Source organism: Mus caroli, unplaced genomic scaffold (assembly GCF_978045245.1).
Source record: "Mus caroli unplaced genomic scaffold, Mus_caroli_1 scaffold_8, whole genome shotgun sequence".
NCBI lineage: Eukaryota > Metazoa > Chordata > Mammalia > Rodentia > Muridae > Mus > Mus caroli.
The window spans coordinates 138,293,373-138,309,073 of NW_028227263.1; the positions used below are offsets into that span (position 1 = coordinate 138,293,373).

The 15,701-nt window shown below is 35.3% G+C and overlaps 1 pseudogene; it reads left to right on the forward strand.

Annotated features, from left to right (window-relative positions):
* Window positions 1-863: 863 nt before the first annotated feature.
* On the forward strand, window positions 864-1,755 carry LOC110297368 (vomeronasal type-1 receptor 4-like; annotated as a pseudogene).
* Window positions 1,756-15,701: the final 13,946 nt, after the last annotated feature.

Below are 15,701 nucleotides of genomic sequence, written 5' to 3' on the forward strand. Positions count from 1 at the left end.
TTGGACCACACAGGTTGTCCCCAGATGTCTAACAGCACAGAACTGAATGTGCACACATGTTTGTGTCTATGTGCTGTGATATTCCATAAAAGCTAATTCATAACTTAATATTTATGCTGTCACTTGAACCATCATTTAAATGTGGTTTATGCTGTTAATAGAATTTTCTTATCTATCCTACACACACACATACACACACACACACAAACACACACACTCTCTCTCCATCTTTCTCTGTCCTTCTGTCCTTCTGTCACTCTGTCTCTGTCTCTTTCTCTCTGTCTCTGTCTCTCTCTCTCTCATACACACACACACACACACAAACACACACATTCTGAATAGAATTAAGTTTTCATTACCCGCCATTCAATTTAGTAGATGAAATGTACTTCAAGAATTGATATGTAAGAAGTTGTTAGTTTTCATTAAAATTAAATTTCTCTATATCATGACAAGAAAATATGAATATATACTTATAGACTTGGATTATGCTTATTAGTACTGGTTATCTCTTTTCATTGTTCTCACAGGCCAAGTAATCTTGCTCATAATGCTGTATATTCTGTGATTATGAAAGCATCTTTCCAACTCCTAGTTGTGTTCAAAAACCTTCAGCAATCTTATAATATTATATTGTATGTATGTATTATAAGTTATATGACAGTTGAAAAACATTAAGAATGTATTGATACCGTACATATAGTACATAGACTAAAGTTTATGATGTCATGGTATTCATGAGCCTTAAGGACACTTCTGACTTAGCCTCTCAGTAGCTGTTCAGATTATTAATACATTTCATTCATTTTGATCAGAGGAAATGGGTGTGGCCATCTTGTAAAGAAAATCAGTTCCAACACAGAATGGAATTCTGGAATATGATCATCAAATTATTTTATTATTGCAAATAAGAATTGGAATTATGGGAAATGTCTCATTTCTTATCTACTATCTATTTGATTATATAGAACATACACTAAAGACCACAGATTGGATTCTCAGGCACCTAATTGGATCAAATGCCTTGGTAGTCCTCTCTAAAGGAGTACACCACACATTGGCAGCATTTGGGTTGAAACAGCTTTTAAATGATGCTGGATGCACATTTGTTTTGTACATTCAAAGAGTTGGCCGGAGTGTATCCATTGGCACCACTTGTCTCTTGAGTGTCTTCCAGGCCATCATCATCAGTCACAGAGAATCCTGCTGTAAGGATCAAAAGATTAAAGCTACAAAGTACATTAGTTGCTCCATTTCCCTTTTCTGGGTATTATCCACGATTATAAATTTCATTTTCTTTGTGTACTTAATTGTCAAAAGGAATAGCAAAAATATGACAAGAAACTGAGATTTTTGAATACTGTTCCACTGAAGGGAGTGATGAAATCAATGACTCACTCTATGCAGCATTGGTAAAATCTACTTTTCTGTGCTCATCGCCTGGTCCAGTAGTTCCATGGTTCTCATTCTGTACAGACACAAAGGGTTAAACACATCCACAGTCATCATGTTTCCAGCAGAAACTCTCCAGAATCGGTAGCCACCCAGAATATTCTGGTCCTGGTGTCTACCTTTCTGGCATTTTATACTGTCTCCTCTGTCTTACAAGGCTGCCTTGCTCTTTTGTATAATCACAACTGGTGACTGGTGAATATTACCCACATCACTTCTTTGTGTTTTCCATCCCTTGGACCCCTTGTTCTTACAAGTCATTACCCTATTTTACCCAGAAAGTTTGATCATGATAAGGAATGAAGTCTAATCTGATTTAAGAATTTGAATTGTATATTTTACTTGGTTTCCTAGTGTTAACCCATACTCTTCAACAAAATTTCAATAAAGAATTAAATCATATTACCTTGTCTTTGTGAAGAATAGCAAAAATGAATTTTAGAATCAGCAGACTACATGAACAGATTATACTATGAGGGTCATTGCATTTTGAGAGTCTTCCCTTTTGATGTAAAAATGAGCCAGCAAAACATAAGTTTAATAAAAATGAACTTGTTGTAGCTTACATTTTGTCAGCAAAGCTTGGCTGCAAGGAATTTCACAGACAGCCTGTGGGTCCAACTTTCTAACAACAACAAATACTAAAAATATGGCTGCCCATGAACTAGACTCCATGAGCCCTTGCTTCCATTATTTTTGCTGTAACCTGAACCAGGCCTTAAAAATAGAATTATGTATTTTACCTCTTAAAGAAATCAATTCAAAATGAATAATGTTTATGATATGATCTTGTGCTTTGTTTGCTAATACATTATTGAAAGATTTTTTTTAATCAGGGATATTTGATAATAAATTTTCTCTGGTTTTGTTCTGTCTTTATATAGTTTGAAATCATGAGAATGATAGATTCCTCAAAACTGCTTTGAATAAATTAATATAGCCATTATGGAAACCAGTTTTGTGGGCTCGCAGAATTTTATTTAAAAAAAAGTATTTGACCTACCTGTTTCACTCCTAGACCTGTATGCAGAAACACCCATATCATGTCATACAAATTCTTATTTATATCTGCTCTAAATTCTGACCTGGTTATTACAGAAAGGAGACAGATCCCTCATACATATCCATAAATTGATAAAACAAATATTTAATATTTTATATATGAAATGGACTATAATTCTCCCAGTGTGAAATATGTAATCACATAATATGTGGGAAAAATGATTAACTGATCAGTTGATTGATTGATTTATAATGAATAAAATTAAACCATGTCTCACAAACTCAGAAAGAAAAAGGTCACATGTTCTCCTTCATGCAGTTCCATATATAACTCCATGTATATATGCAATATAGTATAAATGTAACTTCAATTATAACATTTATAAAGTAGATGTAGAATAGTAATATTAGCTGATATGCAGGGAGAGTATTCAGAGTTTATAAAAGATGATATATAATAATTATATTTCTATATTCATTGTTGTCAATTAATTTTGTTTCTGGTGGAGAAGGATATAAATATCTAATTGATATCAAGAGTGCAGAACACTAAACAAAGTTCTATGGCTTCATCATGGATATTCTAATTTTTTATAGTTTACAGAAATATATTAAAATTTAGCTTGAGCAAGTATTCCTCTTATTGGTTGTTTTATTGTAGGGATTTAATGCTATTATTTGTATGTTTGTTACAATGAAGTGATTTTAATTTGAAATAAAAATACCACCAGAAGTGTTTCATATATGGCCATTAGTAAATATAATGTATCACACAAATGGACACAATGACAGAAATAACTTGGTTATTATGTTAGATGTCAGAAATTCTTTTCTTAATATTTTATTGAAAATGATTCTATTCTCATAAATATATCTTGACTACAGCTTTCTCTGTTTCTTCTCTACCCAGTTTCTCCCCTTGCGTGAAAATCCACTTTCTTCCTGTCATTACAAAACAACATAACATCAAGACATAACAGAACACATATGGAAAGATAAACCAAAAACAATCACAATGAAGCTGCAAGAGTCATACCTTTACTGACCACTTTCAGTTATATCTAATATTCAATAACAACTTTTTTAAAAAGTGTGGATTATTAAGTAAATTAGTAAAACACAACTTTTCTAAAGAAATTTTCTATTTCAGCCACATCAATAAAGTGATTACTTTGGGGGAAGGATATAGACAATGAAGAAGGAATAAAATGAGAACAATAACTTCAAAGGAACAACATATGACACCACTATGATTTGAGTTGAGGAAAGTGCTTCCCCAAATTAAAAGGATTCTAGATGCCATGTGTGGTATGAGGGTGATAGAGGAGTTGAAAATGCCTAAAGCTTGAGCAGCAGAGCATGTAAAGGAAAATACAGAGGACATATTTTCTACTTATGATGTCAAAGGAAATTTAAACAATCACCACAATTCTTTTTTTTTCCACATTTTTTATTGGGTATTTATTTCAATTACATTTCCAATGTTATCCCAAAAGTCCCCCACACGCTCCCCCACCCACTCCCCTACCTACCCACTCCCAATTCTTGGCCCTGGCGATCCCTTGTACTGAGGCATATAAAGTTTGCACGACCAATGGGCCTCCCTTTCCACTGATGGCCGACTAGGCCATCTTCTGATTCATATGCAGCTAGAGACACGAGGTCGGGGGTGGGGGTGGGTATTGGTTAGTTCATATTGTTATTCCATCTATAGGATTGCAAATCCCTTCAGCTCCTTGAGTACTTTCCCTAGCCCCTCCATTGGGGGCCCTGTGATCCATCAAATAGCTGACTGTGAGCATCCACTTCTGTGTTTGCCAGGCCCTGGCATACTCTCACAAGAGACAGCTATATCCTTAATCCTTATATCCTTTTAGCAAAATATTGCTAGTGTATGCAATGGTGTCAGCATTTGGAAGCTGATTATGGGATGAATCCCTGGATATGGCAGTTTCTAGATGGTCCATCTTTTCGTCTCAGCTCCAAACTTTATCTCTGTAACTCCTTCCATGGATGTTTTGTTCCCAATTCTAAGAAAGGGCAAAGTGTCCACACTTTGGTCTTCATTCTTCTTGAGTTTCATGCGTTTAGCAAATTGTATCTTATATATTGGGTATTCTAAATTTCTGGGCTAATATCCACTTATCAGTGAGTACATGTTGTGCGAGTTCTTTTGTAATTGGGTCACCTCACTCAGGATGATGCCCTCCAGGTCTATCCATTTGACTAGGAATTTCATAAATTCATTCTTTTTAATAGCTGAGTAGTACTCCATTGTGTAAATGTACCATATTTTCTGTACGATTCCTCTGTTGAGGGGCATCTAGGTTCTTTCCAGCTTCTGGCTATTATAAAAAAGGCTGCTATGAACATAGTGGAACATGTATCCTTCTTACCTGTTGCAACAGGTATTGCTGGATCCTCCAGTAGTACTATATCCAGTTTTCTGAGGAACCACCAGACTGATTTCCAGAGTGTTTGTACAAGCTTGCAATCCCACCAACAATGGAGGAGTGTTCCTCTTTCTCCACATCCTTGCCAGCATCTGCTGTCACCTGAATTTTTCAACTTAGCCATTCTGACTGGTGTGAAGTGGAATCTCAGGGTTGTTTTGATTTGCATTTCCCTGATGATTAAGGATGTTGAACATTTTTTCAGGTGCTTCTCAGCCATTCGATATTCCTCAGGTGAGAATTCTTTGTTTGGCTCTGAGCGCAATTGTTTAATGGGGTTATTTGATTTTTTGAAGTCCACCTTCTTGAGTTCTTTATATATATATATATTGGACATTAGTACCCTATCTGATTTATGTTGGGTTCCTTAATTTACTAAGATTTGACTTTAGTACAAGAAGATAGGAATGAATCAATTCTCATTCTTCTACATGATAACCGTCAGTTGTGTCAGCACCATTTTTGAAGATGCTGTCTTTTTTCCACTGGATGGTTTTTGCTCCCTTGTCAAAGATCAAATGACCGTAGGTGTGTGAGTTCATTTCTTGGTCTTCAATTCTATTCCATTGGTCTACTTGTCTATGGCTATACCAGTATCATGCAGTTTTAATCAATATTGCTCTGTAGTACAGCTTTAGGTCAGGCATGGTGATTCCACCAGAGGTTCTTTTATCCTTGAGAAGAGTTTGGGCTATCCTAGGATTTTTGTTCTTCCAGATGAAATTGCAGATTGCACTTTCTAATTCGTTGAAGAATTGAGTTGGGATTTGATGGAGATTGCATTGAATCTGTAAATTGTTTTTGGCAAGATAGCCATTTTTACTATATTGATCCTGCCAATCCATGAGCATGGGAGATATTTCCATCTTCTGAGATCTTCTTTAATTTCTTTCTTCAGAGACTTGAAGTTATTATCATACAGATCTTTCACTTCCTTAGTTAGAGTCATGCCAAGGTATTTTATATTATTTGTGACTATTGAGAAGGGTGTTGTTTCCCTAATTTCATTTGTTACTGAATAACCAATTGAGGCATATTTCCTAGGGAAAATTATATTCTCTTCTTTTCAGCAAACTTTCTTTTAAGTAGCTCTAACACTCAGGAAAAAATCTTTTTACAGAAGATCACTGGGACACGCAGAGACAACATGACTCTCAGAGGTCTGTCATAATCAGGCACAAAAGTGAGACACGCACAGTGTCCTGATACCTGGCCTATATGGGATCCCTATGTGACCCAGAAGACACAGGACCAATCTGCCATCCTGGAGACACATCTTTCTTCTGGCCTGTAACTCTGTGAAAGGCAGATCCAGTGCTCCAGGCCACCTCCAAAACCAAGAGACATCTTCACTCCCAGTAGTCCCTCATAATAAGTTCACAGGTGTGACAGTGCCACCCCAATGCCTGGCCTAACTACATCCCCCATGGGCTCCATTAGATGGAAAACGTATCTACCCTGCAGGATACACATCTTCCTTCTGGTCTTCAAAACTTCCCAGAGCAGATGTGGCACTTGAGGCCCACTTGCATACCAAGAGACAGTTTTACACACCTGAAAAGCAAGATTCTGACTTAAAATCTTATCTCATGAAGATGAAAGAGGTCCTCAAATAGGGTATAAAGAACTTCTTTTTAAAAATACAGCAGAATAAAAGTGAATAGGCAGAAACTCTTTAAAAAAAAACACACAAAATCACTTAAATACAGGAAAACACAATCAAACACGTGAAGAAATTGAAAAAAACTATCCCTGCCATAAAAAATGGAAATTGAAACAATAGAGTAATCTCAAAGGTAGGCAATCTTTTAGATTGATAACCTAGAAAAGAGAACAAGAACCATAGATGGGTTCTTATATCACCAACATAATACAAGAGATGGAAAAGAGAATCTGAGACAAAGAAGATACAGTAAAAGTTATTGACACAACATTCAAAGAAAATACAAATTGCAAAATGCTCCTAACTCTAAACATCCAGGGAATTCACAACACAATGAACAGACCAAATCTAAGAATAATAAGAATAGAAAAGATTGAAAATTCCCAATATAAAGGGTCAGAAATTATCTTCAACAAAATCATAGGAAAAATGTTGTTTAAGATAAAAAAAAAAAAAGAAATGGTCATAAATGTCCAAGAAACCTACAGAACACCTTATAGATTAGACCACAAAAGAAAGTCCCCCCTATCACACAATAATCAAACACTAAATACACTGGACAAAAAAGAATACTAAACTTGGTAAGGAAAAAGGGGCAATAACATATTAAGACAGTCATAGTAGAATTCTACCAGAATTCTCAAGAGACTCTAAAGACAGAAGATCTTGGACAGATGCCATGCAGACCCTAAGAGAACACAAATACTAACCAAGCCTAGTATCCACAGTAAAACTCTCAATAACCATGGATGAAGAAACCACGTTATACCATGACAAACCAAATTTAATCAGTATTTTTCCACTAATCTATACCTACAGAATATGATAGAAAGAAAACTACAACCCATGGAGAAAAACTATACTACCCCAAACCCCAAGATATAATTAATCAATTCATAACAAACCCAAAAGAAGAGAACCACACAAAGATAATTCCATCACTAAAAACAAAAATGACATGAACCAATAATCATTTGTTTTAATATCTCTTAACATCAATGGACTCAGTTCCCCATGGAAAAGACATAATCTAACAGAGTGGATATGTAAATATGAGCCAGAATTTTGCTGTATATAGAAAACACATCTTGCTGACAAAGACAGACACTATGTCAGAGTAAAAGGCTGGAAAATTTTTTCCAAGCCAGTGGTCTCGAGAAACAAATTGGAGAAGGTATTCTAATATCCAATAAAATAGAATTTCAACAAAAAGTTATTAAATGGGATGGAGAAGAACACTTCATACTCATCAAAGGGGGAAAAATACACCAAGAAGATCTTTCAATTCTGTACCTCTATTCCTCAATGCAAGGTGTAAGAAAACCCACATTTCCTGTCTCAAACCCACTCTGCAAAAGATAACCAACATTTACAGAAGAAACATTATTGAAGCTCAAAACTCACATTGAACCTCACACAATCTAATAGTGAGAGAATTCAACACCGCGCTCTCACCAATGGACAGGTCATTGAAACAGAAACTAAACATAGACAAGGTGAAACAGAATTTATGAACCAAATCGATTTAACATACATCTACAGAGTGTTTTGCCCTAAAAAATAGAATATACTTTATTCTCAGAACCTCAAGGTACATGCTCCAAAATTGACCATATAATTGTACACAATAAAAGCCTCAACAGATAAAATAATATTGATACAATCCCATTCATTCTATCAGATCGCTACAGACTAAGACTGTTCTTCAATAACAACGAAACAGCAGAAAGCCCACATACTCATGGAAATTAAACAACTGTCTAGTAAATGCTAATTTGGTCAGGGAAGAAATAAAGAAATGGGAGACTTTTTAGAATTTAACAAAAATGAAGGCACAGCATACCCAAACATATGAGACACAATGAAAGCAGTGCTAAGAGGATAATTCACAGCACTCTGAGTGCCAATATAAAGAAATTGGAGAGATCTTGCATATGCATTTTAACAGCACACATGAAATCTCTAGAACAAAATGAAGAAAACACATGCAAGAGGTGTATAGATAGATAGATAGATAGATAGATAGATAGATAGATAGATAGATAGATAGATAGATAGATAGATATACAGTGAATTTCCATGTAATTTATTTCAATTTCACTCAACACCTCTGTAGAGGAATTCTGATACAGCAACATGGCTACTCTGGCAATGGATGATATTCAAAGACCTTCTGGGTCTCTGTGATCCAACTGGTATGACACTCCCTTACAAAGTTAGCTTAAAAAGTAACTCAGGGCTAGAGTCATTTTCAAACAAAAAAGCACCTGGCATAAACCAGCCCAGAAAACTAGTCCTCTAAAGATACTTCTAAATTAAAATAAAATTTTATATAATTTTTATCCTAGAAAGTAGACTTATAGAGACAAGATTTTAAAACAATGTCTCTTTAATAAAACATTAAAATTTGCACTGTCATAATTCATGAATTGACAGCCAAACTTTGTAACGTGATAGTGATGTTTCTAGTACTGATTTTAAGGAGAATAAATGTTTAAAATTGGGTCTTGCTTTCCAAAAGTTATAGGTATATTCTAATATTGCAACAGAAACGTAAAAATTATAGTTAAAATTGCCAGTGTTCCATTGACTGCAGCTTACAGTTTGATTTCAAATTTAAGATCTTTAACTCACCCATATATTGTAATTAAGATAATTATAAGAGTAATCATCTTTAAGAAAGAGTATCAAAAATTAGAGACATAGACAGTTAAATTGTTCCTCTAAATTCCTTATTACAGAAAGGCCAAAATGCTCAGATTAAAAAATATTTTACATTTGAGTTAATGCAGTGCTCAAGGCAGCCCCAGAAAAGCTTGTAACCTTCTTGTTTGTTTGTTTTTGTTTGTTTTTTTTTTTTTTTTTTTTTTTTTTTTTTTGGTTTTTCGAGACAGGGTTTCTCTGTGTAGCCCTGGCTGTCCTGACACTCACTTCGTAGACCAGGCTGGCCTCGAACTCAGAAATCCTCCTGCCTCTGCCTCCCGAGTGCTGGGATTAAAGGCGTGCGCCACCACGCCCGCCCAGCTGCTTGTAACCTTCTTTTATCTTGCAAACAGTGCCTGAGAAAGTTTCCCATGTGTTCAAAAGAATTTCTTTTTAGCTTTGTTACAGAACTATTCAGATGTTTAAAATAATGCTTAAATTCAAAGAGTTTTGCTTTTAATGAACTGGTGATCACTAGATAATTTTGCCTGTAGGTATGGCTAACATAGCTTTACAATATGTAAGAAATTTTTAATGTCTGCTTCAATACAAGAAGCAAAAAGTTTAAATCTTTGAGTATATATTGTTTCCTAAGTAAAAAGTATTCTATTAGCCAATGCCTCTAAAGGAAAGTTTAAAGTTCTGAGAAATAATTGTTGCTCCATAAGATTCAGAGACAATATTTTTAATATTTAGAGTTTTAGTTATACTGGAAAATTGTGATACAAATTTGCTTCAAAATTTTTATTTTCAAAACCTCCAAGAAATATTTTGTCAACAATTTACTGTTACACATGTTACTGAGATATATTTTATAATTCTCAAAGGCAAGATATTGTAAAACTTTAAAAACTATACCTTCTTTAAAAACAAAGAAAGGGGGAATTATATCCCCGTGCACATTATTTGGATCACATTTTGTTTTTGGAAAAACTGGATATAATAGTGTCTAGGGCAGATAAAAAGGATCCACTTATTGGCACATGCCATGATCCTGTTCAGATACTTAATATGGGGGGAAGAGGGAATGTTTCTGTTTCTTCCACAGAATGCTACAAGAGCATGCTAGCTTCCAATGTGACGGGCTGACCTGTGACCTGTGACCTGTGAGTGCCCTGACAGTGGTGACCAGAAAGCTGTGTTGAGTGCACAAAAGAGGAAAAATCAGAGAGCAGCCACTTACAAACAGATGAAGAAACTTCCTATCTCCACCATGGGCTGCAGCAAGGAGTACCAACCTGGTGCCAACTTAAAATAAAAACAACTAAAAAAGCTGACTTGTGAAGCAAAAAGACTGGTACAGAGAATGTACAAGATGCTTTCGTCAGAGACACAGTTTTTTGCCATTCAGGCCAGCCCCTTATAGCTATGAAAGTTTGTGTATCTTACCTATATGCTTATTGTTAGATAATTTTAAGAGTTAAGATCGCCAATCTTGGCAAGTCTTTTTATATTCATTGTAATTCTTGTCAATTAACTAATTCTGTAGATCCTAATTTAGATAAGGAATCTACTGTTATGTTTTTGTAAAAAGAGACCTGCTTATGTTTTGCTGCCAAAAAAAAAAAAAATACTTTTGGTCAGAATACAAACCTGCCTTTAGTACACATTTTTTAATCTCTAACAATGTCATATTTGTTGGAGAAGAAAGTAGCCATTTTGCAAGTGATAACTTGTTGAAAGTCAGACATGTGATCAATTTAAAAAGATTTGATAGAATGAGTAAAAGATTGAATTCACAAAACTCTCACAAGAACAGCACAGGAAATGGAGCATTTAAGAAAGACACAGAAAAAGACAGAGAGGGGAAACAGTTTTATTGGGATCATTTGACTACGAAAGTTTGTAGGTGAAGTTAGAGGAAGCCAGGGAATTAGAAGGTACAAGAAAATTAGAATAGATTGCCAAAGATAATATGAGACTAAGCAACACAACCCATCTGGAAGCCAACAGGATCCAGATTAGATCAATCACATTGGAGAGGAGTTTGTCACAATAAAAGTTGAGTTAACTATTCAGCAAGAGTTCAGAAAGTGCTAGAAAGTATGATTTTTTTCAGAAACCACAATCTGGGATGATAATAACATCTGGTGAATAAAACTAACATTAGTATACTTCAGTATGGTATTGAAGAAAGAGCCATCAAGTTTCATATTCATGACCTGATAGCATTTCTGTTGGCTAGATAACATTGTGATAGAAAATGCTGTGTATGTTTTGTAGAGATAAAAATCAGCAATATTAAGCCAGGCAGTGGTGGTGCACGACTTTTATACCAGCACTTGGGAGGCAGAGGTAGGCAGATTTCTGAGTTCGAGGCTAGCCTGTTCTACAAAGTGATTACCAGGACAGCCAGGGTTACACAGAGAAACCCTCTCTTGAAAAATCAAACAAGCAAACAAAAAACAAACCAACAGAAATCAGCAATGTTATTTCTAGTTGCTTTACCCAACATATTTCAATACTATCTAGACATGAAAGATTTGTTCATTGACAATGTTGGTTTGATTGTCATAGGGTAGGTAAATGCTTCCTGAGAACATTTTAGTCCAGTTTACCAGGAGTCAGTATCATGACTAACTGCGTGTTCCTTGATAAAATCACATGCCAAAGCAGTCATGACCTTAATGTTGAATACATTACAAATCAGTGCTAAGAATAAGAGGCTTATAGTGCTCAACACCAAATGGGATTATCTATGTCACCATTCTCTCACTTCTGCTCCTATACATTATATAAAGTAAAGTGTGTTTTGTAGTAATTATCAGTTAATGAAGTTTCTTGATGAATAATTAATCTAGAATAACTCTACTTCTCTAAATTGTGTTTAACATAACTTATGTTTTGTGCATTACCTATCTTAGTAATATTGATGTGTTAAATAGGTACTAGTTCCTTTTTAGTAACTTTGAACAAAATACCAAAATGACGAATTTGATGTGAAATTTATTTTTGGCTTACACAGCTGCTATGGAACCTGCTTATGCTCTTGGTACTTCTTTTACACAGCTTAGGTCTTAGACCCAAGTCTAGTGATGCTGAAGGAATCAAAAAGTACATTTCCACAGATACATATAAATGCATTGTGGATTGGTGGGGTTCACTGATACTACTGGCACTGAAATCTGAAACTCATCATATATTTTTGATACAATAGAAAGCAAGATGTTAGTATTTGTCCATAGATGCTTTTGTAGGCAATCCATCTTGAGATGTTAATGTCCAATAGGAGGGATCCATAGTTCATAGTCTTTTTATACCCTAATCAGACATTCATAAACACTAATAGTCATACTCCTGAGGAAAGCTTCGCCCTGCATCTTATATCTGGCCAATCTAGGTGATTTAGTCTTTACTAGTTTACCATGGGCTAATTGATTCGTTTTTTGAAACCATTTCAGGTGAAAATGCCAAGAATTACTCCATCTGTTGCCCAATCATATCTGATACATCCACAACCTAAGAATTGCACATAGGTTCATAAATCATACTGAAAAAGAAGGGTGAAAGATTTAAAAACTAGAGGAACAGGAGATTTGCTGTGAGAGTGAATCTCTCTAAGACACATGAATTCTCAAAAATATGGCTTTCTAAACAAGTTCTGAACAAGGAAGATCCTGACAGATGTGGTAACATGGACTGGGTGAATATCATTAGGTACACAACATAAACAAATAATTATAGACAATCAAGGAATGCTGAGATTGGAATAAATAGTCTTCACAAGGGGAAGACCCTCTTATTTCAACATCCAAAACTTTCAACATCCAAAACTAACTGGTTAGCCCTGAAATCTAATATATACAAGTAACACTCTATAGAGTAATTAGGTCGCAATTGCATAGATAATATGTAACATATATTACAATATATAGGGTTTGATCTAGGGTGTTTGTGTGTTTGTGTGTGTGTGTGTGTGTGCATGTGTCCCTGTACATGTGACAGTAGTTTTAAAAAAAAACTGCGTTGAATTCGAGAGAGATTGAGAGGTGCACATGCACTTGACAGGCAGTAAGAAAGAGAAAACAGGGAATTATTATAAGTATAATTTAATTTTAAATACAAAACTATATTTTAATTTTATATATTTATAAATGTATTTTAATGTTTATTTTACTAAAACGTACATGGTTTCATTTTCATAAAAATAATTTTATCCTTTCATTATAAAGCTATTTCATTTTATAATATATTATATTACAATGTATTATATATTGTATTACATTATCCTAAGTGTTCTAATAATCTCCAATGCTAACAGTGATACCATGTTTAACTTTTACTTTGACTCCCTATGATCTAGTTTTTAGATTTGAGTGGCTATGCTTCTCTTTCAGTACCATAAAATGGGTACTGGTTTGAAACATAAAAAATAAATTGATGACAAACAAGAGAAATTTTAATATCCTATACTTGAATCATAGAACATGGAAAAAATCAAGCTGGTTGTCAACTAGAAGCTTCATATATGCTGAGAACTTTCCATAATGCTACAAATAATTCCAAGTCACACGCAAGTAAGAAACAGGGAACTGTAACAACTGCCTCATGAAATAGCATGAACATCATATGAGTAAAACACTCCTTCATGAAAAATTGAAGATTCACCTCACAAGATAAACACTTGCCTTGCCATATTATCAAGGATAACAGTATGTGCTTAGAAATTACTTAGACTCTGTGTTCATTCCTCCAAATAAGAGTAAGGATCATCAACTCAAATTTCAACTGATTTAAGCAACGTTTACTTCTGTGCACAGAAAACCTTATCCAGTGACTGTCTCCATTATGTGAGGCTCAGAAAAACATCCATGAGTTAATTTTCTATGCTCCTTTTACAATACTTTGGTGTTTTCCAGCATCAATCAGTAATACAGGACAAGGGAAGCTAAATGCTGAATCATATATGTGGTTAATATTACTAAGAACATCATGTGGTTTGGGGAAGAATGGAAGTCAGGACATAAGGTGTAGAATAAGTCATATTATATGTAACAGAGAAAAGGGTTTAGATTGAAAAGAAATAAATTATTTTGGCCTTCCTGTTTTCCTCTGTACCCAGAGCTAAACTTGTGCCACAGAGCTCCATACCCAAATACTGCCAGGAGAGAGCTAGCCTCCCAGGAGTTCCGACAAGCCTGTGAGTACAAGTAAGACCACCATTTCAGGTCAGAGCGACTTGCCTGCAACCATCAGCACACAGGAACTGAGGAGCAGACTTGGATAGGGGCCTTCTGGTTTCCCTCTACTCCAAGAGCTGATCCTGCACCACAGTACTACATACCCAAATACCACCAGGAGAGAGCTGGTCTCCCAGGAGTGACAACACACCTGAGAGCACAGGTAAGACCACCACTTATGTTCAAATTCCTGGCACAAGAGGGACCCTACCTGGGCCATCAGGACACAAGAACCAAGGAACATCCAGGAAAAGGATCATTCTAGATTCTGCCTGCACCTCAGAGCTGACCCTGTGTCACAGCTCTCCATCCCCAAATTCTTACCAGAGAGAACTGTTCTCCCAGGAGTACTGATACACAGGCTTGCAGGAGGGACAACCTACAGTCAGAGACCGCAAGAATAACTAACACTAGAGACAGCCAGATGGCAAGAGGCAAGGTCAAGTACATAAGCAACAGAAATCAAGGCTATTTGTCATCATCAGAACACAGTTCTCCCACCACAGCAAGCCTTGGTTACTCCAATACACCAGAAAAGCAATACTCTGATTTAAAATCACATCTCATGTTGATGAGAGAGGACTTTAAAAAGAACATACATAACTCCATTAAAGAAATAAAGGAGAGCACAGATAAACATTTAGACGCCCTTAAAGAGGAAACACAAAAACCCCATAAAGAATTACAGGAAAAACACAAGCAAAGAGATGAAAGTATTGAACAAAACCATCTAGAATGTAAAAACCTTCAACAAATAATAGAAGAAAGTTTCCCTTACCTAAAGAAAGGGATGCCCATGAACATAAAATAAGCCTACAGAACTGCAAAAATATTGGACCAGAAAAAATTTCTCCCATCACATATTGATCAAAATATCAAATGCACAAAAATAGAAAGAACATTAAAACCAGTAAATAAAAAAGATCAAGTAACATATGAAGGCAGGCCTATCAGAATTACACAAGACTTCTTGTCAGAGAATATGAAAGCCAGAATATCCTAGACAAATGTCATACCAACCCTAAGATAGCATAAATGCCAACCCAGACTAATATAACAGCAAAAGTCACAATTACCATTGACAGAGAAACCAAGACATTCCATGACCAAATTTACAGAATATCTTTTCACAAATCCAGCCCTACAAAGGAAAATAGATGAAAAAAACCAACACATGTAGGGGAAACTCTACCCTAGAAAAAGCAAGAAAGTAATCTTTCAACAAACCCAAGAGAAGATAGCCACACA